The sequence below is a fragment of the Phyllobates terribilis genome, unplaced genomic scaffold, assembly GCF_046119375.1.
Source record: "Phyllobates terribilis strain yellow unplaced genomic scaffold, ASM4611937v1 Scaffold_5__5_contigs__length_657084704, whole genome shotgun sequence".
NCBI classification, from domain to species: Eukaryota; Metazoa; Chordata; class Amphibia; order Anura; family Dendrobatidae; genus Phyllobates; species Phyllobates terribilis.
Window position 1 is genome coordinate 486,122,943 of NW_027362765.1, and position 19,904 is coordinate 486,142,846.

The 19,904-nt window shown below is 46.0% G+C and overlaps 1 protein-coding gene across 1 annotated transcript in view; it reads right to left on the reverse strand.

Annotated features, from left to right (window-relative positions):
• The window catches only part of SGMS1 (sphingomyelin synthase 1), a 477,679-nt gene extending 458,330 nt beyond the window's left edge, over positions 1–19,349 (reverse strand). Inside the window, exon 1 of the mRNA XM_073685501.1 lies at positions 19,145–19,349. The gene's annotated coding sequence lies outside the window, so the exon portion shown is untranslated. The remainder of the gene's footprint in view (positions 1–19,144) is intronic.
• Positions 19,350–19,904: the final 555 nt, after the last annotated feature.

Below are 19,904 nucleotides of genomic sequence, written 5' to 3' on the forward strand. Positions count from 1 at the left end.
TATGATTGTGAGAAAAGGAGCACAGAAAAGTTTCCATACCATGGTCTAGACTGATAAAGCCTGCATGAAAATCAGTTATGTATTGAAAGGACCCTCATGGAGAAGAAACAGTATGTGCAAAGGGTGTTTAACCTCTGGTTAATAGGGTCGGACAATGGCCTCAAGGGCTCTTAGGAAGTCATTCCTGTTCCACCTACATATACAGGAAAGCTGAATGACCCAATAACATGTAAAAGGATAACAACACGCCCAATAATACAGTCTAGGGTCCGATAAAGCCACCCCCTCATCCAAGCATATTACAGGACCGGGCGATGGATCCCAGTTCTGTGACCTTGCAAAATGAATGAGAAAAAGAATGAATGAGAAAAAGATGGAGTTAAGCTTATTGAAGGTATTGAAGTTCACATATATTGAGGATATATCCTGCTGTGAGCCGCGACCGACAGGAGTAGCTTCTCTTATCCTATTATCTTAGCTTTTATAACCAACAAAAAAGGAAAGATGTGTAGAGAATTCTCCCAAACTTCTTGATACTTGGACCTCTATATAAGTGAACTGGGAGACCCATATCAAAGATAGGAGGGAGGCTTGTCTGGAGGTGACTTTCAGGTCTACAGGGAAGACAAAAGACTTATCCCAGTTGATTTTTAGACCTGAGAAGAGGCCGCACTCATCAATCACATTCAGCGCTGCTGGTACTGACACGTTAGCACCTTGCAGGTACAGGAAAGTGTTGTCTGCGTAGAGACTAAGTTTGCTGTGTGTTGGGGCCTGGATAAACCTCTGAATCTCTGGGGTGGAGCGGATAAGGGCGGCCAGTGGCTCCACTACAGTCACATACAGCATTGGGGACAGCAGACATCCCTGCTGCGTGCCCTGGATCAGGGGGAAGCATATACAGTACTCCTCCTTAGAGAAAAATAACAAGGAGATGGGGGAGCACCAGACCCAGTCCTCATACACTGCAATATTACAGAGGAGTCCACATCAGTGTCAGGGCTCAACAGCCGGGAAAGCTCCCTATTTTTACCACAAGTCCAGTAAAATACTGGAGCCAGATTACTAGTGGGGAACTATATAGTAGCATGAAAGCAACAGCTTTGTGCATGACGACTGGTATAAATGGAGGGGGTAAATAAATATCCAGATGGGTAATAGGACACACAAGTTCCGTACAGTACAAGAATACACACATACCCTCTTTATATCAATTTCAATGTTGTAAAGGGTACAATTTAGGATGCGCATGACTAGGATAGAAACTCCCCGGGCATATGTACAAAAGACTGAATAGTAAGCCCACCTGAAGACAGATGACGTGAAAACGTCTCCAGTGGGATTTCAAAGAAGTCAGACTGATTGTCAGCAATGACCATCAAGCGAGACAGAGAGAACATGGAGTATATAAGGTTGAGTTCCTTCAGGAATTTGACAGAATTGAGCGAGTATTCTCAAACTAAATATGGTCTTTTCCAGACAAGCAGAGAAGGAAATGTCTGTCCCTATAGTTCAAGAATTTTGCAATGAAGGTGCGAGGTGGAGACCCCAAGGGGCAAGGGATGGAGGGATATGATGTGCTCTCTCCGCAGTGAACATAGCCAAGAAACTATCCCAACCATAGGTGGAGATAAGTAGATTCCATAAAAAGCCGTGGATATCACCCATTTAAGGCCAACAACTCATACATTAAATAGGCAAAACCTAATTCTTGGTCCCTCATTCTCTCATGAAGAGTAATAAGCTGGAGCTTATCTGCTGTTCCACCTCCATCACCCATTCTCTTTTTTTCGGAGCGTCCTTGTAGGCTGGATATTGATTAACAGCTCATCAATTCTGAATATTAGCGCTATCTGGTATTGCTAGATAGTCAGGAGTATTTTGTGGGTGTCATTCTGGAAGTCAGATGAAGGCTCGCCCGGAGAGTCCTGCTGGTGTGACGCCCAGCTGCGCTTGGTATCACAGATCCTAGAAGAGTGCATTGATGGAATCCTCCACAAGAGGCCCCCATAAACATTCACACATCTCCACCTTCCACCTCAGACCAGCAGAGGGAGCCCGTTAGGGATATAAATAGGGAAGGTGGAGCTAGGTAGTTCAGTCTGGTTTAGCAGCTAAGTCCAGTGCAGTCTGTTGATAGAGTTCCTGCAGTAGAGAAGCCTGAGAGAGGTCAGTCTGCAGTGGAGCACAGTCCAGACTCAGTTGTAGCTCAGAATAGTGAGCTTTAAGTGTGTCGGCGCCATAAGATCGGTGAAGCATGGCAAGCTGTCGTTAGTGTGAGTAGCCTAATGAGGGCCCGAGTGGAGAGTTGATATAAATGGGGCAGAGGAGCTTAACTAGCACACCCCAAAGTAGTTACCGGACACCGGGTCCGAGCTTACCGGGATCTCTATGACCCAGTAATGCATAACGGGAATTCCTGTAGAACTACAAGTCCTGTAGAACTAAAGCGCTGATATGTCACAGAGCCGGGAGACACATAGGCCCTGCAAGCTGAGGAGCGTGTACTCCAAGAAAAGGCCCTACCACAAGGTCAGCCAGCGCAGGACAGAGACAAAGTTAGGCCTAGCTCCAGGCAGGTCAGAAAAATACTACGCAGAGGCAAGAAACAGGAGGCCCTACACCCGCTCATTGGGGAGGATCCTGATATGCACTCTTCACCCTACAGTGCTCCGGGATGTGCCTGAATTTTCACCAGTAAAAGGTACTGAAGTGACTACCGTGTCCATCCCCGTTCTTGCTCTGACCCGGCTGGGTCTTGCCTATCCTGCATCCCCCTCTCCGTACGCTGCCCTGAGGCCTAGCTCCACCTGTGGGGAGCTATACCATCGAGCTGCCTTATCACCGACCTCAGTGGACTGCTGCAGCGCTGGTGCTTCTCACCAGATACCCCAGGTGGCGTCACGAACTTTCATAAAATTAACAAACAATCCCCTTTTTAAAGAATGACCCCAGGGTACGGGCCCGGGAGCCGACCACCGCGACATCCCCAAGGCCAGGCAAAGGCCCGGGTACCGAGTCATCCCCATCCCCTGGGCTAGTCACTGGCAGGGAGGTGCTGAATTTCAGTAGCATGGATTCGGAGGTATTTTCCAGTCTTCAGCTGCTTCTAACTGACCTATTATGTTCAGAGTAAGCAGTTCGGCCCTTGGACGGTATTTTAAGATAGAAACATATAGGTGCATCTCACTAAATTAGAATATCATCAAAAAGTTAATTTATTTCAGTTCAATACAAAAAGTGAAACTCATATTATATAGAGTCATTACAAACAGAGTTGATGATTATGGCTTACAGCCAATGAAAACACAAAAGTCATTATCTCAGTAAATTAGAATACTTTATAACAACAGCTTAAAAAATGTTTTTAAAATCTGAAATGTATGTTCAGTAAATGCCCTCAATACTTGGTCGGGGCTCCTTTTGCATCAATTACTGCATCAATGTGGCGTGGCATGGAGGCGATCAGCCTGCGGCACTGCTGAGGTGTTATGGAAGCCCAGGTTGCTTTGATAGCAGCCTTCAGTTCGTCTGCATTGTTGGGTCTGGTGTCTCATCTTCCTCTTCACAATACCCCATAAACTCTTTATGGGGTTAAGGTCAGGTGAGTTTGCTGGCCAATCAAGCACAATGATACTGTTGTTTATAAACCAGGTATTGGTACTTTTGGCAGTGTGGACAGGTGTCAAGTCCTGATGGAGAATGAAATTTCCATCTCCAAAAAGCTTGTCGGCAGAGGGAAGCATGAAGTGCTCTAAAATTTCCTGCTAGACGGCTGCGCTGACTTTGGTCTTGATAAAACACAGTGGACCTACACCAGCAGATGACATGGCTCCCCAAACCATCACTGACTGTGGAAACTTCACACTAGACCTCAAGCAGCTTGGATTGTGGCCTCTCCACTCTTCCTCCAGACTCTGGGACCTTGATTTCCAAATGAAAATTGAAACTCTCAGACCTTGTGGAGTGTGTCATGACTGCCTTCTGGACATCTGTCAAGTCAGCAGTCTTCCCCATGATTGTGGAGCCTACTGAAACAGACTAAGGGACCTTTTTAAATGCTTAGGAAGCCTTTGCAGGTGTTTTTTGTTAATTATTGAGCGCATTTACTGAACATACATTTCAGTAGGCCAACATTTCATGTTTTAAAAACATTTTTCAAGCTAGTGTTATAAAGTATTCTAATTTGCTGAGATAATGACTTTTGTATTTCCATTGGCTGTAAGCCATAATCATCAACACTAACAGGAATAAACACTTGAAATAGATCACTCTGTTTGTAATGACTCTATATAATATATGAGTTTCACTTTTTGTGTTGAGGAACTGAAATAAATTAACTTTTTGATGATATTCTAATTTAGTGAGATGAACCTGTAGATTGCGCTTCAGAATGTAGCAATCAATAGAGACTGTGTTAGCAATAGCCGGATGCAGGTGAAGCAGAGCAAAGGACGGACACTACATCTCCCCTTCTAATCAGCCGTGTAGTAGAAGGTCTCTGTCACAGAATAAGGTACAGTAAGTGTCCGCCGGTGTGCTACCGGGGGTGTACAACTCCAAGAGGGGCAGGAAGAGAAGTATAGAATCCAACGGAAAAGGAGATCACACAGTTTCCCCAAGGAGACTGGATCACTAATGATATACTCCAGAAACACAAACAAGAGGATCTGATGGGGGAGGGGTGACAGTCAAATTCATAGAGAACTGTATTCATGTAGCCAAAGTAGAATTAGCAAATGAGCTATAATGAGCCTGAAAAGGACGGACCCCACAAAGCCAGAGTTAATGTGGCAGATTTCACCTGCATCAGACAATGAGAGTGGAGGGCTTCCCAACGCATAGGATTCTGAGAGAGTTCAGTTTTATGTGCAGAAATAGAGATGTTTCAGTTTTCACATTCACCACATGAGGGAAGCAGAGTACTATGCACATAATAAGGTCAGACATAACAGTACCTGCATATTACATGTGCTGACTAATGAAAGATACTGCTTGCACTGGTATGGCTGACATCAGACTGTACGTGCGCCCGATAATGTCTGTGAGGGCGTATCTGTGCCCTGTTCCTCAGTCTCCTCTCGCTCTCCCTCTGAGCGCTGGTAAATAGGAGATGGTATCAAGGGGAGCAATGTCTACCCCACACCTGCAGCACCTAGAACTGCACCCCCGGTCCCGGCTAAGTGTGACGTCTTGTGGTAAGGGACAGTACCGATTAGTGAAGCATTTCCTAGTTGGGTCCCACAGTCTAGGGTCCATTCACAACAGGACAAAGGCAGACAAATGACCTCCGGTCTCCCACCTCAGCTCAAGTGAGGGCGCGACAGAGCATTGCGTGGGCCCATAAACTTCTTGTGGACAAGAGGAGTCACACGAGGATCCTCCACGCTGGGATGAGCCTTCCGTGCTCGGAGCCCCCTTGGACACATACGCACCCAATGGCTGCCGGACATGCCCCCCCAACACAACACTTAATTTTGAAAGCGTTCTGACTTTGCAGCATTTTCCAACAACACTATATCAGCGCTGGTCCCAGGTCTGGGCAGCTCCATTCTCACATAGGTTTTGGAAAAATAAAATGCTTCCTCCCTTCCTTATGCCAGTGACATCTATGAAAGGGGCTGGCTCTTAGGCTCAATTCTATAGCAAAGCCAGCTCCCTGTTCTATCTCTACATCAGCTGTAGCAAAGACATTGGATAGCTTGAATATAGCCAGTTAAATCTCCCCCATTTTATGAGCAGTAACAGAGAAGGTGAGAGGCTGCCGAGTTTTTTTTTTCCAAGCTTGACAAATGTTTTTCTACAATGTCTCCAATTCCATTCCCAGCAGTTCTGCGCTCTCCAGCGCTTCTTTGTGCCTCCCCAGACGTAGTAAGCCGCGCGCCTGACTTTCCTGGACGTCTCTCCTCATTGCGTTGTTTGCCAGCGGTATAAGTGCAGAACAGTCGCTGTACACATTAAACGCCTTCTGAAAGGGAAGAAAGAGAATGGCCATTATCCTTCCTAAAAGAAAGGGATGTTGGCTGAATTCTTTTCAGATGTTTTAGCAAAGTCTTTTGGATTTATGGGCAAAGTCTTTCCTACAAAACTGTAGAATTTATTTAGTTAACCATGGATACCTAAGGTCCTGCAATGCCTGCACATGAGGAAAAAGACATTGCGAATCAGAAAACTATACTACATATATATAGAGATTCTCTCATCTGCTCCTCAATGTTTGCTGATCCCTCAGTGCACACGTTGTATAATGCAGTCACAGCACCCGGCACTTACTTCCAGGTGTTAGGGGGTGCTGGGAAGTTTCCTTCAGTTTAATGCTGACTGATATTATAGTGAATGATTCCCAGTGAATAGACCATGCTGGCGATGTGGAGCATTATTCTATTCAGGGGTCGCCCACCCGTCACCTCCAGTGACTCCGCTCAGTAAGCGCTGAAACTGCAAGAACTGCTAATAATCAGTGTGGGGCGTCACATTCCTCCCGCAGCGGCCATTTCATCCATCTGGCACATTCTTACACTGTCTTGTCCACATTTACACCATCTAGTTAGTTAGTTACTTAGTTTCTGCCAGAAATGTGAGTTACAATTTTGGTGTAATTTCTGGAGCAGAATGTTAGGCCCCTCCCCTCTCATATAAGCCACACCCCTTTCATATAAGCCACACCCCTCTCATATAAGCCACACCCCTCTTGTCAGACAAGGCACAGAAAGGGTTTAAAACATGTGAAGCAAATCATGAAATACAATTTTGCTGCACAGAACTACAGGATTCTGTCATTTAGCTGATAAATCTCTCCCAGTGACTTCTGATTAATATTTAGAATTGTATTGAACATAAACCGCAGTCGTATGACCATTAATAGATAACCAGCCTTCTTTATACATGTTCAATTGTTATCATAAGTTATTTTCCCCCAAAATATCTCTGCAGATCCTCTAAATGAATCTATGTAAAATATGAAGAGCTATATATGAAGAGCTATATATGGAGAGATATATATGGAGAGATATATATGCCCCCACATTATCTGCACAGGGCCACATAATATACAGTATTTGGGGAACATTATAGTAAAATGTATTATAGCACGATAACAGCATCCTGTCCCTTTAAATCTTCAGATACTTCTGTCACCATGGTAACTACATTTCTGAACAACCAATAGGATTGCTCAGTTTGAATTTAAAAAAAAAAAAGAAAAAAAAGTCAGTCAGTCTGTTACATCTCATCCGAGTGTGAAGACAGACACCTGCAGTCAGCGCGAGATTCCAGGTATAAGACGTCTATAAGATAACGGAGGAGCCACATCCCATCACACGCACTCACAGACCACAACCAAGACATCCTGAGAAATCTGCTCATCACCAACTTATTATTCCCCAACACACAATAGGATGAGATATCAGGGGGTGAGGCCGCACTCGTCACATCTCCCATCCGGATATTTACCCCCCGCTCTGCTCCTCCATGGGGAATGGCCCCGGGGCACATAGGATGGCCGCAGTGTAGTATTGCTAGTACTCTGCACGATACCCCGTCCTCCATATATACCACATACTAAAGGGGAGCTCCCAACAAATTATCACCTATCTGCGGGATAAGATCAGAGTCCGACCACTGGGAACCACCAATCGCCAGAACAGGGCCCTGTTATTCTGTTAGGAGGCAGCGGCAGTACCCTCACCCGACCACCGAGGGTGCCAGAGAACGTTGAGTACAACTCCTGCAGGCCCCAGAGAGGGTGAATGGAGCGGCGGTGGAGCATGTGCACCTCCTCTACCTTCTAACAGGGATAATAGTTCTGGTGACGGCTGGAGTTCCCAGCGGACGGACCCCACTGATCTATAAGTCATCACCTATCCCAGGTATAAGTGATAACTTGTTCCAACTGAAAATCCCCCTGTAATGGAGCCAACATATGTAACAGTCAGTATCCTATACATTTCCCAATGTTGCCCTTCCCCTGCACCAGAATTTATAGTCAAAACCCCTGCTGACTATTCCTGATGGTTTATAGGATTTGGATACATTGTCAGTGAAGATGTCAGCAGTCACCATGTGCCCCGGATACGTCCCCCCTGAGGAGATACTGAGAAGACTAGCGTATTGTACGAAGCTTCTCCCTTCACCCCTCTACAAGAAGGAGCGCCTCATGCCAACCAACCCAGACGCCCAAAGAAGGTATACTGTAAGGAGAGAAGAACGGCCCGCTCCACCCATAAGCATCCAAGCCAGGGAGAAAAGGAAACGGGAAGAAGAAGAAAAAATGGCTCTAAGAGAAATGCTGGACTATCTGGATGAAGAGGAAGACAAGAAAGAAGAGCAGAAGGCGGCAAAGAAGATCAAACTGGACATTAAGCTCCCGAGAAGCAGCACAAGAAGAAGCAGGACCAGGCCGCACAACTTCCGCCACCAAGTCAGCCAAGTCTTCCCTATGACAAGAAAGAAGAACATCCTGTGGACCGTCCTGCTGGGACCTCTCTGCCGATAACATCAGATGCGGCATTACCGGCCCGTAAGTATAAAAACACTAGTAATAATAATAGCAGGAGAATAGTAATATAGTGGTAATAGATCAGTATTAGACTAACAAGAGTAATTATATTAGTGATAATAAGAAAGTCATAAAAGTAGTAATAAAATATCCGTAGTAATAGTACAGTAGTAGGTAGAATAGCAGTGTGATCCGGGGTCCTAAGACTGATCGCCTTTTCTCGGGGTCAAGAAGGAATTTTTCCCCTGTGACACAAATTGGCTGAATGTGTCCTGGGGTTTTTGCCTTCTTCTGGATCAACAGTGTAGGAATAGGGTAGTATTAATGATAATAGAAAAGTTAGAATAATAGTTATAAAATAGCAGTATTAATAATAGTAAGAATATAAAATAGTTATAGCTATAAAAAGAACAAAACACTAAATTAAAATAATTATAGTAGTAGCTCAATCAGTAGAGTAAAGTGAAATAGTCATAGAAAAGTTAGAATAGTACTATAAGATAGCAGGACGTAAGTAATAAATATAAAATGTATACAAAGAACAAAACCTGATCTAAAAGTTAGAATAGTTCTGTAATAAAATAGCGGGATATTAATAATAGTATAATATCTATTAAAAGAACAAAACCCTATATATAAAATAATAATAACTATAGTAGTAGTGTAATTAGCACTGCAATATTAATTAGAAAACTAGTAATAACATAATTAGGTTTGATCCAGGGTCCTAGGACTGATCGCCTTTTCTCGGGGTCAAGAAGGAATTTTTCCCCAGTGACACAAATTGGCTGAATGTGTCCTGGGGTTTTTGCCTTCTTCTGGATCAAAAGCTTTAGACATAGGGATTTTAGTAATACCATTATTAGAGTCACAAGAGTAATAAAAAAATGATAAAACTAATAAATAAAGTAAATAATAAAAGGTACATTTTTAATAAATCGTAAAAATGGTAGTAATAATAAGATATTTGTGAGGCCGAGTTCCAGTTAGTAAATAAATTAGTGTTAGGTTAGTGTAGGGACCCATCTGAAGAGGTCGCCTTGTCGTTGGCAGATGGGCTCGCACAATTTGCTCAAAATGTGCGCTAAGAACCTCATATTTACAGTACAGACCAAAAGTTTGGACACACCTCATTTAAAGATTTTTCTGTATTTTCAAGACTATGAAAATTGTACATTCACTCTGAAGGCATCAAAACTATGAATTAACACATGTGGAATTATATACTTAACAAAAAAGTGTGAAACAACTGAAAATATGTCTTATATTCTAGGTTCTTCAAAGTAGCCACCTTTTGCTTTGATGACCTCTTTGCACACTCTTGACATTCTCTTGATGAGCTTCAACTTTTGGTCTGTACTGTATATCTATAGTAAATCTAGCAGTAATACCATTCAGGAGATATAGATATACATGTATACACTCGTTTTGTGAATAACTTTTTGTGCAGCACCACAGCAGCAGGTATACAGGTATAGGGAGCTCACATCTAAAGATAGTGTTACAGTGATATTATAGCTGGGCCTTAACGGGAATCTGTCAGCAGGTTTTTGCTATGTAATCTGACAGCAGCATGATGTAGGGACAGAGACCCTGATTCCAGCGATGTGCCACTTACTGGGTGCAGCAATTGTGATAGAATCACACTTTTCTCTGTAGCAGAGCTCAGATGTTGAGCCCTGTATAACCCCGAACACACCATTGATTGGCAGCTTTCTATGTACACTGTAAATTGACAGAAAGCCGCTAACCAGTGATGGCGGTGTGGTTGGACTAGGAGACAAGAGACACCTAGTCTTGTAGTGATAACGTCCTGCTGATAAAATACTGATTGTATTAAAACAGCAAAACACACCCAGTAATTGACACATCACTGGAATCAGACTCTCTACCCTTAACCTGCTGAAAAATTAAGAATAACTGGTTCCTGAGGAGCTTCGAAAATATACTTCACAGTCAGGATCCAGCACCCGCTCAATAGTGCACATCTTCATCAGGCAGGTGTCGTCAGGGCACCTACGAGATCTGCAGCAGTCGTACAGCTCTATTACACAGTCCCGCTGCTGGAGGAGCTATTCCTGATCCTGGCAGTTTAACCCCTTGTACCCTACCGTCAGTAGCAACCACAGCATCTAGATGGTTTGGACAGAAGGAGAGGGAGATACGATTACGGTGCAGATGAGTTTCTATAGAAGTTGGGGTCCTAACAGTGACCCCCATGACAGACATCTTACTGCTCCTATTAGACCTTGACTGAAGAAAGGTCTATTAGGAAACCGGTCAAAGTAATGTCACCTGCTCTGCAGCTATTAGAAATACCTAGGTCTGATTACTTTCCCACTTGCAAAATGTGATTTTGCGCTGCACCTACAGCAGCACTGTTTTACCATCATCGTCAGTGACAGGACCTCCAGCCTTTCCTGAGATTGATCAGTGGAGGAAGAAGCTTTCAGTTCCTTGTTCCACCATTCAGTTCACCTGTATGTCTCTGCTAGCAGCTGATTGGACTGGTTAGTGCAACCAGCTGTGACATGCCACTGCCGCCTTGCACTGTGTGCAGGCACAGGAGGCTGAAGGAGGAGGGTCTGGCAGAAACTGGGTGTGGTGTTAGTTGTGACTTCATGACTAGTCTCCGAACAGAACACGAAAAGACTAGTCAGGATGTGACCAGGTCCTCCAAAATCAGGAGTGAGGCTGGTCACATGCTGAAGTATAGTATGTAGGCAACGTGCAGAATGCTGACAGTGAGTATATTACAAGGGGTCAGCATTCTGCAACTTATACACACACATTGAAAAGCATAAAAGCTCGGACAACCCCTTTAAAGAGGTATCCCTATTTTGTTAACACACACCATACACTTTTTGCACATAATGGTCCTAAGCCCAGAAGTAGCAGAATTCTCTACACTTGTCTCCATTAGTAGCAATGATATCACTCGATACCTCGTAGTCCTCCAGCTGAGAAATTGTCATTTCTCATTACACAAAACTTCATTTATGGACATCTATGGTGATTTCTTTGCCTGTGTGGATTGGATGGGCTGTTACAGACATCTGGTGAGAATTTCATGGCAATAGCACCTTTAGAAATATATTTACTTAGAATAGTAGTGAGGTGATGAATACTTATTCCACCGCTGTTTGTTCAGGGAAATAGTCATGGGATAGCCGCCATAAGAAAGCTTGTCCAGCCGTCACTATTCCTCCTGCCCCCGCTATACACATGCACACTCCACAGCCAAGAGGGCATTTATTCTCACCAGAGAGATAGCCGCTGTCAGACGCCTCTGGTGACAGCTTCTCTCAGAAGAAAAGGATTGGGCATGCTGATATCCAATATGCCTGATCTTTCCTTCCCAGACATGAAGAAACACCATACATGTTAGGTGGTAAATATGTGCAGGCTTGGTCCACATCCACCCAGTGAGTGTGAGCATTGTTACCGGGAGTTCACACTAATAAATCCCTTGTGCATTTGCAATGTGATCTACAAGCAGAGATTCATGGCTGACCCTATGATTCCCGCTGCAGGTTTAGGCTCTGTGCACACAGCGCCTTTATCAGGTCGCTATGCTCCACAACCCGTCTGAAGAACAACCACCCAATAAATAGATAGAAAGACCATATGCCCTGCAATGTAATCCGCCTCGCTGTGCACATGGTCAGTCCTTTAACCGTTTCACGTTTATGAAGAGGCCACACGGTTAGAAGTGACCGCTCCGTTCTCCAGGCGGTTTCTGCTCGGAGTTCTCCCTGTCTCGGTTTCTGCAGCTTCTTCCTGTAGTAAAACTGAGCGGGTCGCCGGCATCTACAAGACGTGGTGCACACAGACCCTTATACTTCTATCCAGAACACTGAGGACCACGGGAGCATTTTTCTTGCACACGTGAAGATCACGGAGGTGTGAATGAGACCCCACTCGTATCCAAGGTGCGGAGCTCCGAACAGTCATCGTTTCTGGGGCGTCACCGGCAGATCTCTTCTAGGAGATCACAGTGGATCCGGAGATCTCCAGCATTTCTCCATCTTTATGTCTCACTATATTGTGGCTGATATCAGCGACTCCACCCTTATAAATGTACAGAGGCCACAGGTGCAACACACCAGACCCCCTGACCACAACACCCCGGACCCCTGACCACCAGGGCACAACACCCCGGACCCCCTGACCACCAGGCGGTCACTATGGGGGCTAATGGACTATGTTACTGGAGGAGAAAAGGATTTCTATAGAATCAGTAGGAAACACCCTGAAGGTTTCTCTTTGCGGCTTTTCTCCAGGATTTTCCTCACCCGTCATTTATCGCTTCTCATTATTGCCAGAATCCCAGCGGGTGAGGACGATCCCGGACAGCGCCAATAGTGAAGTGCACCGAGGAGTTCACAAGATTCCTTTATATGTTGCAGGGGATTAAACGTCCTGCACATTGAGGGGTTGGGGTCCTCAGACCCCCAACAATCATGCAACAGACTTTATAGAAACCCCTCAGCAGCAAAAGCAGTGAGCGGCTGCTGGAGCGTGCACACAGTGCGGTGTGAGGACCAGAGACTTTCTATGGAGTCCATACACAATGTGCTGAGCGCTCTAGCAGGGAAATAACCTCTCTATTGGTGGTGGATCATAGGACCGCTGCAGACAATCAGTAGCTATAGATCGGCTGCAGACATCACATTCTATATGTAGGTATGGGCTGAGTGTGGGATGGAAATACTGAACAGCCCCTGCTGATCCCCCCCTAGTCCTCCATGCCGCTGGTCGGGTCCCACCAGGCTCCTTTCCCAGTACATTTGGCATGTGACTGCTGCAGCCAATTCTGGCCATACCTGCTACCACCACTGCTTGGATGGGACAGGCACGAGCCAACAATGGAAGAAGAGAAGAAACCGGCGGGGACCCGGCCAGCAGGACGGAGGAATGGAAGGGGGGGATATCAGCAGGACGGAGGAATGGAGGGGGGGGGATATCAGCAGCACAGAGGAATGGAGGGGGGGTAATATCAGCAGCACAGAGGAATGGAGGGGGGATATCAGCAGCACAGAGGAATGGAGTGGGGGGGATATCAGCAGCACGGAGGAATGGAGTGGGGGGGATATCAGCAGCACGGAGGAATGGAGTGGAGGGGATATCAGCAGCACGGAGGAATGGAGGGGGGGATATCAGCAGCAGCACGGAGGAATGGAGGGGGGGATATCAGCAGCAGCACGGAGGAATGGAGGGGGGGATATCAGCAGCAGCACGGAGGAATGGAGGGGGGGTATCAGTAGCAGCACGGAGGAATGGAGGGGAGATATCAGCAGCAGCATGGAGGAATGGAGGGGGGGATATCAGCAGCAGCACGAAGGAATGGAGGGGGGGATAGCAGCAGCACGGAGGAATGGAGGGGGGGGATATCAGCAGCAGCACGGAGGAATGGAGGGGGGGATATCAGCAGCAGCACGGAGGAATGGAGGGGGGGATATCAGCAGCAGCACGGAGGAATGGAGGGGGGATATCAGCAGCAGCACGGAGGAATGGATGGGGGGATATCAGCAGCAGCACGGAGGAATGGAGGGGGGATATCAGCAGCAGCACGGAGGAATGGAGGGGGGGATATCAGCAGCTGCACGGAGGAATGGAGGGGGGATATCAGCAGCTGCACGGAGGAAAGGAGGGGGGGATATCAGCAGCAGCACAGAGGAATGGAGGGGGGGATAGCAGCAGCACAGAGGAATGGAGGGGGGATAGCAGCAGCACGGAGGAATGGAGGGGGGATAGCAGCAGCACGTAGGAATGGAGGGGGGATAGCAGCAGCACGGAGGAATGGAGGGGGAGATATCAGCAGCACAGAGGAACGGAGGGGGGATATCAGTAGCACGGAGGAATGGAGGGGGGGGGATAGCGGCAGCACGGAGGAATGGAGGGGGGATAGCAGCAGCACGGAGGAACGGAGGGGGGGATATCAGCAGCACAGAGGAACGGAGAGGGGATATCAGTAGCACGGAGGAACGGAGGGGGGATATCAGCAGCAGCACGGAGGAATGGAGGGGGGATATCAGCAGCAGCATGGAGGAATGGAGGGGGGATATCAGCAGCAGCACGGAGGAATGGAAGGGGGGATAGCAGCAGCACGGAGGAAAGGAAGGAGGGGATAGCAGCAGCACGGAGGAATGGAGGGGGGGATATCAGCAGCACGGAGGAATGGAGCGGGGGATATCAGCAGCACGGAGGAATGGAGGGGAGATATCAGCAGGATGGAGGACTAGGGGTGGGGATGATCAGCAGGACGGAGGACTGAGGGGAGGGAGATCAGCAGGACGGAGGACTGAGGGGAGGGAGATCAGCAGGACGGAGGACTGAGGGGAGGGAGATCAGCAGGACGGAGGACTGAAGAGGGGGGGATCAGCAGGACGGAGGACTGAGGAGGAGGGGGGGAGATCAGCAGGAGAGAAGGCGCTGGGGTATATCTCATAGCACACTGGGACCGCACCAACACTAACATTAACGGCAGAAAATACCGTTGATAAAATATTCAGTTATCAGAAAATAATATAATAACATTTATACCCATCACTGGAGTGGACGTCCATATGAGCCACGGCCACCGGGCCAGGAGGAGCAGCAGGAGGGTCCTTCACCTCCTCGTGTCTATTACTCAGGGCAGGGGTCGACAAAGTTGTTCAGAATCTAGGAGCCAGCCAAAGAACTTAGGAGCCAGAATTTTTTTTAAGCAAACTTGGTTTTTAATTTAACAAAAAAAACATTACAAACGTTATAAACAACATTTTACTTTTAAAGATAATAAATATTATATTTTGCTATTTTAGATTTTAGGCAACATTCTAGTGTTTTTCACTTTGCTTTTTGTGGCCATGAACATGCCTTGTGATTTTAGAGCTGAAGTACCAGTGGTCCACAGCCTTGGCAGGATCAAACGCCTTCACAGATGGCCCATTCATGGTGATCATAAACAAGTCACTTAAACTTTCTTCTTGCATCCTTGATCTGAATTTATTTTTGACCATGTTCATCAAACTAAATCCTCTTTCACAACATGAGGTTGAGACAGGGAGCACCGCCACAATCGACAACAGGTTTCCCAGAACTGGAAATCTCTCGGTGTTGGAGAGTGCCAAATCCAGAAGCTCACACAGTTTCTTTCCTTTTCCAAGGACCTTAAACTCATACCACTCATTGAGGAGTGAGTGAATGCATTGGTCATCACTTTCAGGTGGAGATAGCTGTTTACGAAAATGATGAGCCAATGCAGTAATCTCAACCACACCGTAGTCTTGCAATGTTGTTCCTGCTGGCCAGGCAAAGGTGTCAAACACTGCGGTGGATCTTTCAATATTTATATCACTTAGAAATCGCACTGTCAAGTATTTAACTGCATGATTAATTAAATTAGCTTTTTCCTGCTGAATTGATGAAGCTACAGTGTTGCTCAGTCCATGTAGCTGTACATTTTGAAACAGTCCTTGAAGAGATGTTCCTGAGACAAATCTGGCCTCATGTTGTTTTGGTGCATCTCTAAGTGAATTGATTGTTGAAATTGTGCTTTTCACATGCAACTCAATTGTGCTTAAAAAAAGCTCTTCCCTTTGAAATATAAGTGACAAGTTTTTAAGAATTTCCAGATAGTCCAGTAGAAAATGGAGCATGTGAACAAATTTAAAATCTGTGAGCTTTCTCAGTAAACCATGGGCAGCTGCAGAGGCACTGTCTTTTTCCGCAGCCACACTTTCTAGGTGGATTGTCACGCATTTCCAGTCTTTGACAAGTGCAGACAGAGCACCGACTTTGCTTGCTACCCATCTGACATTATGCAAGTATTGGAATTTCAGAATTGTAAGCTGCAGGTTTTCTGCTACTTGCTTCAGCTGTCGCATTCTCTTAGGTGAGTATTGTTAAAATTGGTAGAGTTTCTTTAAAATAGAGTCAAAATCATCAATTAATTTAGCTTGTTTTACTGAACTTAATACACTTAAGTTCAATCGGTGTGCAACACAGTGAATGCCAATTAAATGACTGATGTTTTGACGTATTTTCTGCACCAAGCCATTTTCGGTCCCAATCATGCTGGCAGCACCATCTGTACCAATGGCAATCAAGTGACTTGAAGAAAGCCAGCCTACAAGACCAAGTGTTCTAAGTTCTTCTGTGAGCGCTTCTAAATATCCATCTGCAGTAGCCATTTCAAGAGGAGAAACAGAAAGAAATACTTCTTTGACCCTGTTGTCCTTGATGTACCTGACATACAGAATCAGTTGTTCAACCCCTGCTTTGTCAGTTGAGCCATCTAGCATCAAGCTGACATATTTTGCCTCTTTGAGCTCACTGATTAGGTTTTTCCTGATTATTTCTGCAATATGGGAAATGAATTCTTTGCATCTTTTATCGTTTGCATATTCCTGTCGCACAGCACTCCCTAATTTCTCCGTCAACTCTAGCAACCCTTCAAAATCTGTGAAAGGTCTGTTGTTTTTGGCAATATAATAGGCCACATTAAATAGAATGGTCATATGTTTAAAAATGTCTTCATCCATTTTCCTTATACAAGCAGCCAATGGAGTAGCTTCTGGAGCCAACGCTGCATGTTTAGCCTCCACACAATTTAGATGCTGGAGAGACTTTGCTGCTTTTTGAAGGTTTCAAGTTTAAAGGGTCCTAGATGCTTGGTCAGCAATGCCAGGGAAGGAAGCACAAATCTCGCATATAGCTATACCAGTTGTATGGTCAAATTTAAGCCATGCGAGTTCTTTACACCACTCTTGCCTAAATCTCCTGGGTCCAGCAGTTTGACAACGGCTTGTTGATGGGGACTCCTCTGCTGGTGGGTCAACTCTTGTTTCTTCAGTTACCTGTTGCCCGGCACTTTCTACCTGTTGCACTGCGCTTTCAAGAGAGGTCTTTGTAAAGAACTGTGTCATTTTCAGTTGCTTTTCATTTTCTGGTATTCTCTCTGTTGCTCTGCGCTTCATTTTTTTCCTGAACCCAGAAAAGAAAAAAAAAAGTGCACTTTGCTCTGCTATGCCAATTATAACTTACACATGATCTCTTTACCCTTCTTTGTCCGAGTGGACGAGGCAATACTCCGGCTTCGTTCTCCCGGCGGGACCCGACTTTGTTCTTCCAGCAGCACTCCGCAGTCCGCCATATAGTACCCATATAATAATGGGATACACTGTGAATATACTGCCATATAGTAACCATATAATTACAGCATATACTGTGTATATACTGCTATACCCTACTTACAAAAAGATTTAGCAATGTAGGAAACTCCATTCAGTGGTGGTCCAGCAGGATAGGGTCTCTCAGCACTTCTAGAGAAGATTAAAAATCAATCTGCCTTATTATCCATATATTTTATTTTCTAACCATAAGAAGTTTCAAATCCTTTTTTGTAGGAACAACACTTTTCTAAATCAATGAAACAACATACTCACCTTAAATGTTTTTTGGAGGGAAAAGTAAAGATAAATTGTTGTTCCGTTTTTTTCTTGACATTTTTTTTTAAATTTTTACGAATGCTTTAAAAATTGCTTTTTAAAAAAAAATAAATAGATGTCATTACATTTATAAATTTTTTATATTCTCGGTTTTTTTCTCAGAAAAATCAAAGAAACTAATTTTTTTAAAAAAATGCCTGTTCCGTTTTTTTGTTGACAAACTGTACATATAGACCCCCTCACACACGGCGTCTCCCCGGGGAGCACAGCCTTTGTATGTACTTACACAGGTAGCGGGAGATGAGAACGGGCCCCCGGCCACAGCGATCCTTCCCCCGTAACCCAACTCTCCCTGTCCAGTCCCGGAGCATAAGGGGGGGCGGAGCAAAGTGGAGAAGGCGGCCTGAGCGATACTGTCCCTGCTTCCTCCGATTGGATGACTCCGTGCAGGAGGTGGGATTGGATTGAGAGTATTTTTTTTTCTTCTCAACTCCTCAACTCCTCAAGCACCAGGCAACATTTTCTAGGCGCCAGACAACATTTTCTAGGCGCCACTGGCGACCAGGCGCCTGGGTTTGTCGAGCCCTGACTCAGGGGCTACTCACATCTTATAGGGTCACATTGTTACCCGGAATATTACGATCACAATGGCACATAGCAACGCTGCAGCTAATCCCTGGTATATAACGATCACAATGGCACAGAGCGACACTGCAGCTAATCCCTGGTATATAACGATCACAATGGCACAGAGCGACACTGCAGCTAATCCCTGGTATATAATGATCACAATGGCACAGAGCGACGCTGCAGCTAATCTCTGGTATATAACGATCACAATGGCACATAGCGATGCTGCAGCTAATCACTAGGACTTGGTTACAATCCGCTTCTTACAGCCAATCCCAGCTGTAGAATACTGGCAGATCAGCAGCTGATCGAGTCTCCCCGGGCACAGTGAGCGGCACAAGTCTCTCGGGCACTGGCAGCGTTACCAGGGCAGGTGCCAGTCTCACCCCTTCACCCCAGACACCACACACTATGGGCATCTCCTCCTGCCAGCGTCCCTGGCACTGCTGCGCCCCCATCTGACCAGTATGTGCCCACATCATCTGCTGCCAGTCCCGGCTGCCATCGCCTCTGCCAGCAGCAATCAGCAGCCGGAGGCTTCTCAGCCCGGGACATGGGCTGCGGGCACGGGGCTGCTACTTACTTGTGCCCGCAGCAGCGGCCGGTGATGGATGAAGGCAGCGGTCAGGCTCTGCCCGGTGCCCTGACAGGAGGGACGGCTCACTGACAGGATCTCTCCGCGGAGTGTGGGGGAGACAGGGCGGCTGTGATCTCTGCTGCCCACAATCCACAGCGTTATATCAGACCAGAGACTCCGTGATGACAGCAAGAGCGGAGGAGAGCAACATTCCAGCCTGGAAAAGTCTGCCGCCACCTAGTGGCCAGCGACTGCACCCTGCAATTGTAATGGAAGCAACAGCAGAGATGCCCCGCCACCTAGTGGCCAACGACTTCACCTGCACGCTAGTATTGGCTGCAACAGCAGAGGTGCCCCGCCATCTAGCGGCCATGTGCGGTAATGTCGGCGCTGGACGAGCAGCGAAACATGGAGGGAAGGAGTAATGTGCTCTGCTGCTTGTCTGCTGGACCTTGTAGTTCTAATGGATGGGGAGGACATTGTCCCCAGGGTGTCCTGCACATTAGTAGATGGCTGCACCAGGACCTGGGTCACATAGTCCTATTGCTTCCTCTTTGCTTTCCAACTTTCTTATTTTTTTTATTTGCAGTGTTTGCTGTAGTTTTTATCCTTAATATTTTGGGGTCCATACTGTGAAGATCTGAGATGGTGCATTTCAGTAATTACTTAGGCAGGTTAATAATAATAATGATTTTTATTTATATAGCGCCAACATATTTCGCAGCACTTTACAATTAAGCGGGGACATGTACAGACAATAAGTTCA